We start from the raw sequence: 14,112 nt of genomic DNA, 5'->3' as shown, positions 1-14,112 counted from the left end.
CCCCAGGCCCTCCACGAGCAGGGGCACTCATGCCCTGCCCCCCACCCCCTCCCCCTCCAGGTGCCAGGAGCAGCCAGGGCGGCTGGCCTTCGGGGACCAGCACCGCCCCCTCGTCCTGGGTCTGCAGAAACCATCTCCCCTGTGTGGCTTCGGCAGGATCCTGCCTGCAAACAGGGAAGCCTCTGCAGGGGAGTTGAGGGAGTAGAAACTGAGGGAGAGGAGAGGAGAGACAAGAGGCAAAGACTCAGGAAGAGAAAGACGGGAGGAGGAGGGGACAGTCAGCTGCCCAGACGGGCTGGTGGGCCCAGGGATGAAGCAGCCCCGACACCTCCTCTGGGGCCTCAGCTCCCTTGTCAGTAACGTGGGAATAACAGTCACATCTTCCTGTAGTGAGGCTGTGGGGGTGACAGGGCTGACACGACTTAATTACCCCATGTCAGAAGCCTAGAAAAGTGTCCAAACACTGCGAAAGCTAATATGTGATTCCTACCGTTTCTGTAAGCCAGTGGCTCTCATCTCGGTTCAGAATCACACTACAGTCGCCCAGGGAGCTTAAAAAAAAAACAAAACACAAAACCCAGTGCTCAGGCCCCACAGCCAGAGATTCAGATTCAAGCAGTCTGACCTTTTGTTGTTTAGTCGCTCAGTGGCGCCCGACTCTTTGCGACCCCATGGACTGCAGCGCGCCAGGCTTCCCTGTCCTTCACCATCTCCGGGAGTTGGCTCAGACTCATGTCCGTTGAGTCAGTGATGTACACCTGTGCCAGGTAACCCTAAGGACCATGGGATGGGGGCGGAGAGGAGCCTGGACACAGAGTCCCAGGACTGAGTCCTCAGGGGGTGGTATAAGTGAGACAGACTGATGGGGGGTGGGGTAGGGGGCGGAAAGGAAAAGGAGAGGGAGGGGAAGGTCACGCGGCCCAGGAGGCCCCTCTCTGCCTGCCCACCGGAGTCTGGGGCCGGCTGAGGAATGCAAGGAATGAAGCCAGGCCTGGCACGGCCATCCCCAGGTCCCCTCCCCCCTCGCAAACTGCCAAGAGCCCATCCTTGGCCAGGTCACTGGCCAGGCTGTCAACCACCCCCTGCTCCCCCAAGGCCTGGGCAACCACTCAGTCCTCAGGGCCTGAAGCCTACTCCTAGCCCTCTCCTTGAGGTGCCCGTCCTGAGCCCCTTTCTCCTCTTGGGTCCCCCTTCCCCCCAGTGCTGGACCACAGAGTGCAGCCCAGGCTCAGAGCCCTGATCAGTGGCAGGTGCACGGTGCTGACTGCAGCACGTGGCGGGCAGAGTTCATCTCCTGCTCTGGAGGCGGGAGTGGCCTGAGAAGGCTGCCCAGAGGTGTGACCTTTAACCCAACCCCAGAGAATAACCAAGGTGAGAGCGTGAAACAAAGGCCTGCGAGGCTGGAGCGCAGGAGGTGAGTGGAGGGGTCAGGCCCAGCCCACTAGAGGGGACCTGGAAGGGTTTGGAGCCGGGAAGGGACGCACTCAGACAGCAACCACAGGCGCCGGCTGCCCTGCACCTGGTCCCCTCGCAGGGCTGGAGAACCGCGGCCGGCCTCCAAGGGTGCTCAGCTATCCCCACATCCCGCCACCACCCCAGGAGGAGCGCCCCGGCCCTGGCTCCCTCTGGCCACTCTGTGAGGAGACCCCAGCGAGCTGCTTCCTGCATCCCTGAGCCTGTTTCCTGATAATTAAACCGTAAGCTGATTAGTCAAGGAAAACCTTTAATTAGCCCTTGAAATCATTCAGGAAAATTACAACCTCCTCTCCGGGCAACCTGCCCGCCCTCTGCCAGGGCCCAGGGGCGGTGCCTGGGAGGAAGCAGAGCATGGGGGAGCCAGGCTCCTGCCTCTGCTCTGAGGGCCTCACCCAGCCAGGCCGAGCCCAGGGAGCAAGACGCCACGCAGGAGGGGCGGCCACGGGCTCCCCTCTGCCACGTCACCAAGTGCCCGGAATAAACCCCGCAAGAGGTGGGCAAGGCCCAGCTGGAGAAGTGTGACCCTCTGCTGAGTGACATCAGAGGAGACCTAAATAAACCGAGAGACAGACCACGTTCATGGACTGGGAGACTCAACGTCACGTCTGTTTGTGGGGCACGAGGCTTGTCTCATATCTAAGTGGTGGTACAAAAAGTCAACTGGCCGAGATACTTGGGAAGAAGGACGCATGCGTGGGAAGGCTTGCTCTCCAAGCTATCAAGACTAATTATCAACTAGTGGGACTTCCCTGGTGGTCCAGTAGCTAGGACTCTGCTCTCCCAATGCAGGGAGCCCAGGTTCGATCCCTGGTCAGGGACCTGGATCCCACACGCTGCAGCTGAAGATCCTGCCGGCTGCTAAAGAGACTGAAGATCTCTTGCGCCACAACTAAGACCTGGCTTGGCCATTTAAATGGAAATATTCAGAAAAAAAGACAACTATATGAATTAGGATAGCGGGGTACTGATACAGGAATAGGCAAACTTGAGCACAAGAAAGCATGAGAGCACCCAGAAACAGACCCACTTACAGAGACATGACTTTACAGCCCAGGCGGCAGAGGAGAAACGACGGCCTGTTGCCACAATGGTGTACGAATGACTGGGGATCCAGGTGGAAAATGTGAAACTGAGTGAACACCTCACACCACACGCCTGCGTGCGCGCACGCACACGAATTCCAGAACAAAGAGCGACTAAATGTGAAAAGCAGAACCATGAAACTATAAACGAGGTGGGTGATAAATCTGCCTACAGTAAAATTAAAAGCTTCACCAAAAGACACAATTTAAAGAAACTGAAAAGACAGGCCACCAAATGAGAGAAGATAAGGAGGACCAGCTTAGAAACACAGGTTCTGGTCCAGACTCTTAAGACTTAACTCACAGAAATTCAAAATGAAAATGCAGACAGCCTGGAGGAGAAAGAGGCAAGCGGCTGGAATGGGCCCTTCACAGGGGGCGCTCCAGATGTGCACTCCAGATGTGCACAGAGCGGGGAAGGCTGCTCTGGCCCGGGAGGAGACGCCACCACGCCAGCTCAGCACCAGTGGGCAGGACGGGCCCAGCACTCAACACTGGCGCTGCCCTCACCTCCCTCATCTCTGAAATGGGTCGAATCCTTCCGGGAGGACTGAGCAGAAGTAGTGTGGGAGTTCTGTATAGGCATTGGGCCTGGCACGTGCAAACCCTCAATTAGTTCTCCCTATTAATCAGCCTCAGGAATAAGGACTCCCCAGGCTCAAGGTCATTTGAGGCCTTCTCTCGCCTCCGAGATGGAGCTGGGATATGTCAGGGGTGTGGCAAGAAGGCTGAGAGTCCAAGAGACAGGCTCCAACTGGGTAGCCACTGGGTTTGTTTATCAGCACAGTGTTCCTGGAGGCCACAAAGGGCCAGGCACTCCTGAGTATTTGTTGGAAAAAAGATAATAAACCAGTCACATTCCTATTTCTCTGCCAGGCCCGAGGATAAGCGTGTTAGGAGCAGAACCTCAGATATGCCCTGGGACACCCAGAGGAGCCTTGGTTCTAGAGAGGAAGAAACTGGGACACAGAGAGGCCCAAGTGGCTGTCAAGATTCAATTCCAGAGCAGACAGAACAGTCAGTCTTCTCTCAGTTCCTCAAAGGTGCCCTGCGCTCTCCCGCCTCGGACATCAGCTCCCTCAGCCTTGAACCCACGACCCTCTACCTCCCCGAGTTCATCCTTCAAGTGGCAGCTCCTCGTCAGGAAAGCCTGCTCTGGAATCCTCACCTGGGGGGACTACCCCCCTCCCCCCCATCCAACATACACCCTGGCAGAGATACACTCCACTTCTTACACCGTCTCATTCATTCATTCAGCCCACCAGTGCTTAGGGAGCAACTAGTGGAAGTCAAGCCCTGAGGATACAGCAAGGGACACAGTAAGTGGCCCACCTGCCCCCGCCCCGAAGCTAAGTTATGGGGGTGGGTGGGCGAGGGGGACACCAAGCAACACACCCGGCCACCCTGGAGCAGTAGTGATGGTGAGTGGACCAGGGAAGCCAAGCAGGTGAAGGTGGGGAGTGAGTGACAAGGACCTGTAGACCTAGGAGGGGCCGCTGAACAAAGAGCCTGAGGCAGACTCGCCCGGAACGCTCCAGCGACAGGGCCGCAGAAGGTGCGTGAAGGCGAGCAGGGAAACTGGGCCAGAATCTTCCAGGACCTGGAAGGCTGCTCCCCAAAAGAGATGAAGCCAGGGAAGGGGTCCCCCGCAGGACAGCGGCGGGATCTGACCCGGGCTCCCTCTAGCTGGGCGTGCGGACCGACTGTGGGGCAGTGGCTGGGGGGGTGTGGGGGTGGGCTGCCCCCACGGTGGAGGCTGGAGTTGAGGGTGGCAACAAAGAGTGGGAGGTCCCGGGTTCTCATCTGAAGATAGAAACGCAGGCTTTCTGGACATCCTGGATGTGGAGGAAGAGGCCAAGAGGAGTCAGGATGACATCAGATTCCCAGCCTGATCAGGAAGGTGGATGGGACGCCCGTGAACGAGGCAGGGCCGCTGGGAGAAGATGGGGCCTGGAGTCTGGTCTATTTTCCGTGTCTCCGTGTCACTCTTGGTCCATACAGCGTCCCCTGCCAGACCGAGCCCAGTGAGGGAGCCTGTTGTGTTCACCGGGGTCTCAAGAGCCCAGAGGCAAGCATAAGAAGCAGGATGGGTAAGGAACCCCGGGGAGGAGAAAAGGACGAGAGGACTTATCTTGGCGATAAGCTTCTGCAGGAGATGAGAATATAAAATGCTCCAAGGTCAACTGCAGAATCTGACAGGCCCCGTGTTAGGGAGGGAGGCTGTGCAGCTGCCGACGGGCAAGGACAGCTGCGTGGCGGGGTCTGCTAAAGGTGACGAGACACACCCCCCACCCCACCCGAGCACTGCACCCTGGACGTGATCCCTGGGGAAGTGTAGGCACAGACATCCCGGCAGACATGTTCAAAGAGCACGTTCACACCCGGGCAGTGGGAGCGGAGAAGTAAGTTACGGTTAGAACACTGCACGGCGAACAGACCACTCGCACCCGCGACCCCAGGGATGCGCCTCCCAGACCAAGGATGAGGGAGACCAGACGGGGCCGTGCTGGAGGAGTCCGTTAGTGCAAAGGGCCCGAGCTGCCAAGGTGGCGGCTAGGACTCGGGATGCAGACCTGGTAAAACCGCCAGACAGGCAGGGAGCTGGTGAGCCCCAAAGTCAGGGAGGTGGCCGCTACTGGGGTTGCGGTCAACAGGGAGGTCCTGGGGTGGGGTGTTCTCAGTCTCCGCCTAGGTATGGGGAAATGCTGCTCACCTTATAATTACCTGTTAGACTGATATGTGCACTGATGCACTTTTCCGTAGGTATGTTAAGCTTCACAATTATTAAAGGTTGAAAAAGACGTGGAATTATCAAGGTACCTAAAACACACACACACATACACACACAGCGACCTGGGGCCAGGCTTCTGCTGAAGACTAGGAGGAGGGAGAAGGGGGCTGTGGAGGCGCTGGAGGGAGCAGAGGAGGGGGTCCCTAGGGAAAAAGAAAGCACCAGAAAGAGGGAGCGCGTGCGCTTAGGGCTTGATGGGGGAGGGGCCCTCACCTGGGGGAGGGCGGGAGCCCGGCCCTCTCCCGCCGGCCTACTTCCTCCCCATTCCCAGCACTGCGTGAGGAGGGCCGGGGGCGGGGAGGCGGCCCAGGCCGCTTCCCGTAGGGTGGGAGTGGCTGAAACCCGCTGGGGGAAGCCAGCCCGAAACTGCCACACAATGCCGCTTTATCAGGAGTTTCCAGGGCCGGGCTGGGGCTGGCGGAGGGGAGCAGAGGGCGGGGGAGGGAGGCTCTCTCTGTGGGGCCCCTGCCTAGCGCCCCCACCTGCCAAGGTGTGCTCTCCGAGCTCCGCTGCAGCCAGCCCTGAGTGGGCGCGGGGCGAGAGGGACAGCCTTCTAATCCCTTGGCTCAGTGAGGGGGGTGGCTCAGGGAGTGCCCCCCAGTGGTTAGGAGCCCCAGGCCAAACCTCAGCCCTGCTGACTCTGTGACACCCGGCTGGTCTCCTGGGATCTCAATTTCCTCCTCTTAAAAGGAAGAGAAGAACAAGTTCGGGGTTTTCCTGATAGCTTAGTTGGTAAAGAATCTGTCTGCAACCTGGGTCGGTAAGATCCGCTGGAGAAGGGATAGGCTACCCACTCCAGTATTCTTGGGCTTCTCTTGTGGCTCATCCACCTGTAATGCGGCAGACCTGGGTTGGATCCCTGGCTTGGGAAGATCCCCTGAAGAAGGGAAAGGCTACCCACTCCAGTATTCTGGCCTGGAGAATTCCATAGGCTGTATAGTCTATGGCGTCATCAAGAGTCAGACACGACTGAGTGACTTTCACTCACTTCACTCAAGAACATGTACACCTAGGGTTTCCCTGGTGGTCAGCGGTCAAGACTCCGAGCTCTCACTGCAGGGGTGCAAGCTCGGGTCCGATCAGGGAACTGAAGATTCCACATGCCACTCAGCGCAGCCGAAACAAACAACAACACCAACAAAAAGCCCTAAATACCTACATCTTGGGGTTGCTAGGAAGATGGGATAAGTTCATTTACTCAAAACACGCAGAACGGTACCTGCTAATACCAATAACATAGAGAACTCCTATGAGGACTAATACTAGCAGCTAACAGTCTTTGAACATTGACTATGCATTCTGCCTGATGAGCAGGCATCTACATCCTCAGAACAACCCCATAAAGGAGGTATCGTTATCATCCTCATTTTACAGATGAGGACACGGAGGTACAGAGAGGTGAAGCGACTTGTCTGGGATCACACAGCCAAGAGTGGCGAGCTTGTTTCCAGAGTCCGTGCCCTCAATCTCCACTACCATCATCCGGATTGGAGAGGGCAGGCCTGCCTGGGTTTGAGTCCCACATTTGCCTCTCACACGCTGTAGGGTGTCTAGCCTCTGCCTCAATTTCTTCTTTTTAGGGAAAGCAAAATATCACACATAGACAGGAAAGGAATTCCAAATGGCTTTCAACAAAGATGCTCCCCTTTGCTCATGTTAAAATTAGAACCACAGTGAGGACCACTCGGCACCTGTCTGACTGGCCGAGGTCAAAGCATCTGATGACACCCGTCCACAGGGTGAGCATGGGAGGAGACAGACCCTGGCGCCCCTGGACACTGGGGGTGGGGGTGCGAACCAGCACGGACTCTTGGCAGACCAGGACACTACTGCAGGGCTCCTGGGCACACATCTCAGACACCAAGCACCTCCAGAGGTGCGCACATCTCACACGCGTGTGCAGGAAGACATCACACCATGGAACCTGCCCCAGCCGTAGGAAGTGCAAGGGAGCCCCTGACCTCCTGACACAGAACTTGAGTGAAAAGTGCAAGGAGCAGGACAGAATACAAACGTGAAAAGTCAGCTCCATGTGAGCAAAACAAAAGTGGGAGAGAACACAGGCAGGAACAAATGTCCAGGAAAGAAGAGAAAGCAGAACAAGGCTGTCTCTGGGAAGGGGCCGACCACCACGGTGGGAAAGAGACCTACAGCTGCACAGCCTCTGTGCTCTGCGTAGCTTCTCAACTGCAAACAGATCATACATGCCGCTGGGGCAAAAATGGGCCTTCTTAAAATTAAAATGCAGGAAAAGAGAAATGAGGTTAATAACACCCCTTCCTCAGGGCTCCGGGCTGAGCTGCAGAGAGATGCTTATAAAACACACATCTAGCTCTTAGCACTTGGGAGCTGGGGGCTCGCACAGTGTCCTGAGGGTATGGGAGCAGGTGAAGAGGAGGCTGCAGCCCAGAGGGGGGCACATCCGATAAGCTTACTCTGTGCCCGGCAACATGCAAGCACGTCGACATCAGTCTCCTCCAACCTTCCCAATAGCTCATTTAACAGCTGAGGAGGGCATCCCCGGTGGCTTAACTGTAAAGAACCCGCTTGCGATGCAGGCGATGCAACAGATGCGGGTTCGATCCCTGGGTTGGGAAGATTCTCCTGGAGAAGGAAATGGCATCCCACTCCAGTGTTCTTGCCTGGAGAATCTCATGGACAGAAGAGCCTGGCGGGCTGCAATCCACGCGACCTCAAAGTGCCGGACACGACTGAAGCAACAGCATGAGCACCATGTGAGGAAGGAGAGGCCGGGGCAGCCCTGCCTTCCGCCCCCTGCCCCGGGGTCCCCGCTAGGGGGTCGGGCTGCGGGGTGCGGGGAATGCGTGGCCCTGGCAGGGAAGCTGCCACTGCTCCCAGGATGGCAGCAGAGCACCTGGCACCCTGGGGAAGGGCAGGGTGGGACCAGGGGCCCTGTGACACCGGCAGCGGTGAGTGGTGGCTTCTGATACATCTGCCGTAGCTGGCTCCCCTGGGACCTGGGAAAGCTCCCCTTCTGACCCTCCTTGCCTCCCCCGCAACCTTCCTGTGGGCCAGAGCAGCTGTGAGACAATAAGCCCCAGCCCCGGATGGGTGGCTGGGCCGGGAAGGGTCCCATTTCCCTGGCCGTGACTTGGAAGGAGACCGCTTCCTGCTGGCAGCATCTGTGGCCGCCTGGCTGGGGTGATGGGAGAAACAGCTGCTGGGGACACCCCAACCGCCGTCTGGCCAGGAAGTCTGGCTCACTGGGAGCCAGCAGGACAAGGAGGGGTGACGCAGTGGACCAGAAGGGGAAGGAGCTGTGGGAGGTCCTGAGGGAGTCGCGGGCCCAGGGCTCAGAAACTACCCAGGCTGCCCCTAAAGAGTTTCTGTCCAAACAGGAACCTGGGTTAAGAACAGGAAGTAGCCTGCCCTTATCAAAACCACTTCCAAATCACTGGAGGGCCACTGTGAAAACAAGCAGTGACTCTGGAGCCCAGAGGCCTGGAGTTCAAGTCCTGCCTCTGCCACCTGCCTGCTGTGTGGCCCAGGCAGGTCACACACCTCTCTGGGGCTCATTCTGTCATCTCTAAATGGGTTAATAACCGTACCTATGGGCTTCCCAGGTGGCACAGTGGTAAAGAACCCGCCTGCCAATGCAGGAGATGAAGAGACATGGGTTTGATCCCTGGGTCGGGAGGATCCTCTGGACGAGGAAATGGCAACCCGATCCAGTATTCTTGCCTGGGGAATTCCATGGACAGGGGAACCTGGCGGGCTAGAGTCCATGGGACTGCGAGGAGGCGGGCACGACTGAGCGAATACACCCCCCACAGAGCGGTGCCTGCCTGTAGGCTGCTGTGAAGATCAAATGGGTTCATACGAGTAAAGGACTCAAAACCTTAGCCAGCACTCAGGACCCTTCTCCATCTCCACCAGTCTCATGCTGCCCACCCTCCCCGGCATGGACTATCCCTCTCCCTCCCCCGCCTTCCCTGATCTGTTCCCCACATGGAGCGATCTTTATAAAAGGGAAAGCAGATGCTGCTTAAAGCCCTGCGATGATTCCTATCACACACAGAAAGAAATCCACACTCCTTGTCTCAGCCCGTCGACCCCTGCTGTATCCTGTCTGCCAGACCTCCCCATGTCCTTGGCCTCGCTGCTGACTCTGCCACCCTGGCTTCTTTGGTGGGACCCAAACATCCCAAGCTCCTTGGGACCTTGAGGCCTTCACACTTTCTGTACCCATTACCTGCTCTGTTCTTCCCAGTTCTCCCTTCTCCAGAAAGCCCTCACTGGATCCCCAGGTGGAGTGAGGAGCTGCCTCCGGGCTCCTTTAGTCCCTACCTCGTCCCAGCCCTGACCATTCTGCTTGAGCATCCCTACCCAGCCTGACCACTCTGGGCTGTCACTCTGGGGCCAGGTCTGTCTCCTTCACGGTCCTGCGACCCCCGAGGACTGGGCTTTGACTGCGTTGGTCGCCATGGGGACCGATGAGCAGTGTAACACACACACACAGTGTAACCAGGTTTTCCTCATCCCCTTCCGAGCGGCACTTCCTTTCTCTTTGCCTCCTTCCTGAGGAGGTTTAAGTCAGTATGTTTCCCTTTCCAAAGGCCAGCCCTGGGAGATGATCCCCTATGAGAGGTGGGTCAAAGTTTCAGCCACTGTCCTGGATGCCCTGGAGGGCAAAGGTCAAAGCCTTTCCCAGCCTACCTTCTCCTCTGGGTATGGGGGTTCAACAGGTGTCAGACCCCAGCTAAGCTCATCACATGAACCATACCCCTGTCTGCAACCAGACCGGGGAAGGGGTACAGGTGGCATAAAACCCACCACCTCAGGGCTGAGGAAACTGTTTCGGCAAGGACTGCAAGCTTGCCGGAAGCAGCACAGAGCCCAGGGAACCCTCAGGCACTGCTGGGAAACACGCTGGTACAAATGCTGAACAGAGCAATTTGGGAAGGTCCAGCCTTTCCACTGTGCGGCATATGCCTGAGAGACTGGCTGCAGGACACAGGGAAACACGCTCTAATGTTCGTGGCAGCGCTGTCTGTCCAGTCCCAGTGGAAACCACCTAAACAGCCACCAAAAGATGGACGGGTAACTCTGGTGCAGCACCATCACGAAAGGAAACACTCAAGGGGGAAATGAACAACCTGCGCCAGATCTACACTCGTCCACCTGAGAAACAGCCGCACTGACGCAGAGGAGCAGCAGCAGGCTGTTTCCATGGCGCCATTTGTGACGACCTGTGAAACCGCGGACAACCCTGGCCGGCCATTACCACCACGTGCTGAAGCTAGCCCCACCCCAGACCAAGGGCGCCCAGGCCAGAGTCTAGGAGGAGGCAGGGGGCTGGGGCAGCAGCGTTCTGGAAAGCTCTCCAAGTGACTGCAGCGTGGAGCCAGGGTTGAGAGCTATTACTCTGTCGTTTGCGAATCCCTCCGAGGGTAGTAACAGTAGGAAAACCTGTGAGGGAAGGCTGGAGGCCAAATCCAGCCCAGCGGCTACCATCGGAAAGGAGGGGCAGAGAACAGGGACCTGTAACTGTATCCACAGTCCCAGGCTGGACGCTGGAAGCGTGGGTGTTTTGCTTTATTGAAGCTCTACTCTTTCCACTAGTCTAAAATGTATCATAAGAACAAAACTGGCACACAAGACATCACTTGCCCAAGGTCCCATGGCTGGGAAGTGACGGGGAGGGAACCTGAATGTCGGTGTCCAGTGCCAAATCCCTACCCAGCACCAAAGCCCGCCGTTATCTGTGCGGAGCCCTGAGACGCCGCTGAGCGAGCTGCCACTGCGGGGATTGGTAGTGCTCCCTGGCCACGTGCCCACCCAGTGACCCTGCCAGAGCAAGCCAGGAGGCAGGTGGAGACGGACGGACTTCACCTCTGAGGCCCTCCCCAGGCAGCAGTAGCTGCAACAGCCTGAAGACTAGGGCTGACACAGCCGCTACCGTGTGCCAGGCCTTGGGCCAAGCTCTTTACGCTCCACATCCTCACAGCAGGTCTGAGGTAGCCACTATCATTATGCCCATTTTGCACAGGGGGAAACTGAGGCCCAGAAAAGTTAAGCGACTTGCCCACGATCACACAGCCTGTGAGTGATGGAGCTGGGTGTGAGCCAGGCATCCTTGTCCCAGCGTCCCCTCTCTGAACCACTCCCAGGTACTGCCTCAGAGCTCCACACACACGGGGCGGCCACTCATCTGCCTCTGCTCCACTGCCCGCCCCACTCCAAGCCGGGAGCCCCAGGGGTCTCACTCAGGCTCCATGCTGCCCACAGCCCCCAATTCTGCGCCCCTGACCTCCACGTACGCCTTTCCTTCTGCTTGGCACACTCCTTCCCATTCCTCCTACCCATCCTTCAGAGACTGCCCAGGGGACTTTCCAAGTCTGGGACCCCGTGTCGGGGCTTTTTCCTCGCCCCCGAGCATGTGTTCCCAGGTCACATCACCCTGGGCGAGATGTAGCCATGTCTCACTGGCTAGGGGTCTGCTCCCAGTCTGCTCCCACCAAGGGACACTGAGGGCCCCTGGGGGCCAGGGGCTCCCCGCGGTCCTGTCCACTGCTGCAGACCCAGCACCATGCCCAACATTCAATCGCCACCAACCCTGTGGGGATTCAGGGAAAGAACATGGGAAAACTCCTGCCTGTGAGGGGCCCACCTTCTAGCGGAAGGCAGATCAACTGCGCTCTGATAAATAAGTTAAGCACAGAGTGAAGCGCTGGCAGAGAACAACAGTGAGATAAAGAGTATGTGGGGACAGGATGGTACCGGTCAAGCTGTGAGCGACTGGTGACTGAGAGGGTACAGAGCAGAGACGAGATTCCAGGCAAGGGAACAGGAAGGTCAAAGACCTGGAGACAGGCATGAGCCTGCAGAGCCGAAGAACAGCAAGCAGGCCAGCGTGGCTGGACCTCCCGGAGGGGTGGGGAGAGCAGCAGAACAAGAGGTGGGAGCAACTGACGGCCGTGATGAGAGGTTGCGGTTTTAAGTACAGAGAACACCCAACTTTGTACAGAGTACCACCCAAGGACACCCTCCCTAGCCAGTAGCCTGCCAGACTCACTTGGACTCTGGGCCACCCACAAACACCGCATCCCATAGGCCCAGGGGAACCTCTCCTCCCAGATCACACCCTTCCACGGAGGCCAAAGAGACAATCTATTCCTGCCCAAGGAGTGGCCCAGCCTTGCCCAGCTCCCTGCTTCCAGGAACAGACCGCCAGCAGTTTACAGTGTGGCGACTGGAGGCTGGAGCTCTGGAATTATTCAGATCCAGCAGGGAATCTTCCTCCATTACTTAGCAGGAGCTCTCCGTGCCTCACTTCTCCTGGCTGTGAAGTGGGTCTATCCAGATTGTGCTATAGTAAGACTAGGCACACAGGGTGCTGAGAACAGCCTCAGCACTCATTAAGTATTAACCAACAGAATGAGTATTTGAGAGTCAGCAGAGCATAGAACTCTGAGCCCAGGACCCCAGAGTTCAAATCTCAGCTGCAAAACTAACTCATTAGGCGGCCCTGTGCAAAACACTAAGCCTCTTAGTAATGGCACCAAGCCCATAAGGTTGTGGTCAGGATTAAATACACGGGAGGCGTTCAGAACAGGGCCTGACACACAGTAAGTGCTTTCTGAGTTTGTTATTCTTTTCATCATCTGGGGGAGGGGAGGTTCCTTCTCCCCCTTCAGAATGCACCTTTGACCTCTTTCTTGAGTGTCCTCTCCCTCCCCTCCAGCAATATGTCCCATTTGGGTTTTAACTTTTGACCCTTGGGACCACCACCTGTGATCTTTCTACAATTTGGTCACGTTCCACCTTTGGTCCCATAAAGATGCCCCCCAAGCCAAATCTCATTCATTTGCTTCACTGGCTGCTGCCTTAAATCCCCAATCCGCCGCCCCCAAGGCTGTGACCTCTGACCCTCATGGGCACATCCTGCCATCAAATTATTAATTTTGACCCCCCCTTTTTGACATTCACCCCGTGCCCCTCCAACGAGCTCCCGCTTCAAACTTTGAATTTTGCGCCCCCCTCGCCACGCCCCCTTCGTTAGTTTGACCTCTGACCTCCTCTACAACTCCCTCCCGCTCAGCGTTGACCCGCGACCCCCTGGAAGCGACCCTTCCCTCCAAGAGTGAACTTTGACCCCAGCGGCCCCGCCCCCTACTCGGGTAAACGCTCTTCCACCGCATTGCCCAGAGCACACCAACCCCCCGGCCAGACAGCTTATCCTACCGGCTCGGCACCGCAGTCGCTCGCGGCCTGGCCGCTCGGCCTGGAACTCGGCGCCCTCCTGCTGCCCTCAACTCTCTGGCGCCGCCACCGCCACCGCCACTGCCGCCGCCATGTTGAATCCCCAACGAACATCCGGGGCTTTCCCCCTTCGCCGCCCACCAGTCCCCATAGCAACGGGGCTGATCCGGCAGGGGGCAGGGTCGGCTCAGGGGCGGAGCTGGACGCCTGGCAGCGCCCTCTCCAGCCTCTGATTGGTGCATGTTGTCCAATCGGAGACCTTCGGGCGGAAAATGCCAAGCCGGGATTGGAAAATTTGGAAAGGGTGCGGGTAGGCTGGCTCCAAGCCTACTTGGATTTTTAAAGGGGAAAATGCCTATTCTCTTGTAACTGCATCCCACCTTCCACCCTAAGGAATTAGGGAGTGGAAGCCAGTAGTGGGTAATAATGGCCAGAAACGGCTGTGAAGCATGAACTATGTGTCGGACACCCTGCCAAGTGAAATTTCTTGGTGAATACTCAGTGCAACCGTGTTGTATATTAATGCCCATTTACGGATAA

General features: G+C 57.4%; 1 protein-coding gene and 1 non-coding gene across 4 annotated transcripts in view; one reads left to right on the top strand and one right to left on the bottom strand.

Annotated features, from left to right (window-relative positions):
* The window catches only part of PAK4 (p21 (RAC1) activated kinase 4), a 47,785-nt gene extending 34,018 nt beyond the window's left edge, over positions 1-13,767 (bottom strand). Inside the window, exon 1 of one of the 3 annotated variants that reach the window (XM_069549043.1) lies at positions 13,555-13,767. The gene's annotated coding sequence lies outside the window, so the exon portion shown is untranslated. Of the gene's footprint in view, positions 1-625; positions 1,199-13,554 lie in introns of those variants that run through there. The other 2 variants (XM_069549044.1, XM_069549048.1) reach the window with 2 other exon arrangements.
* TRNAG-CCC (transfer RNA glycine (anticodon CCC)) lies at positions 2,223-2,295 on the top strand. The gene has a single exon. It is a non-coding gene; the product is annotated as a tRNA-Gly (tRNA).
* Positions 13,768-14,112: the final 345 nt, after the last annotated feature.

This window comes from Ovis canadensis, chromosome 14 (assembly GCF_042477335.2).
Source record: "Ovis canadensis isolate MfBH-ARS-UI-01 breed Bighorn chromosome 14, ARS-UI_OviCan_v2, whole genome shotgun sequence".
Lineage (NCBI taxonomy): Eukaryota > Metazoa > Chordata > Mammalia > Artiodactyla > Bovidae > Ovis > Ovis canadensis.
The sequence above is the reverse complement of the archived record's forward strand: the minus strand, read 5'-3'. Positions and strand labels throughout refer to the sequence as shown.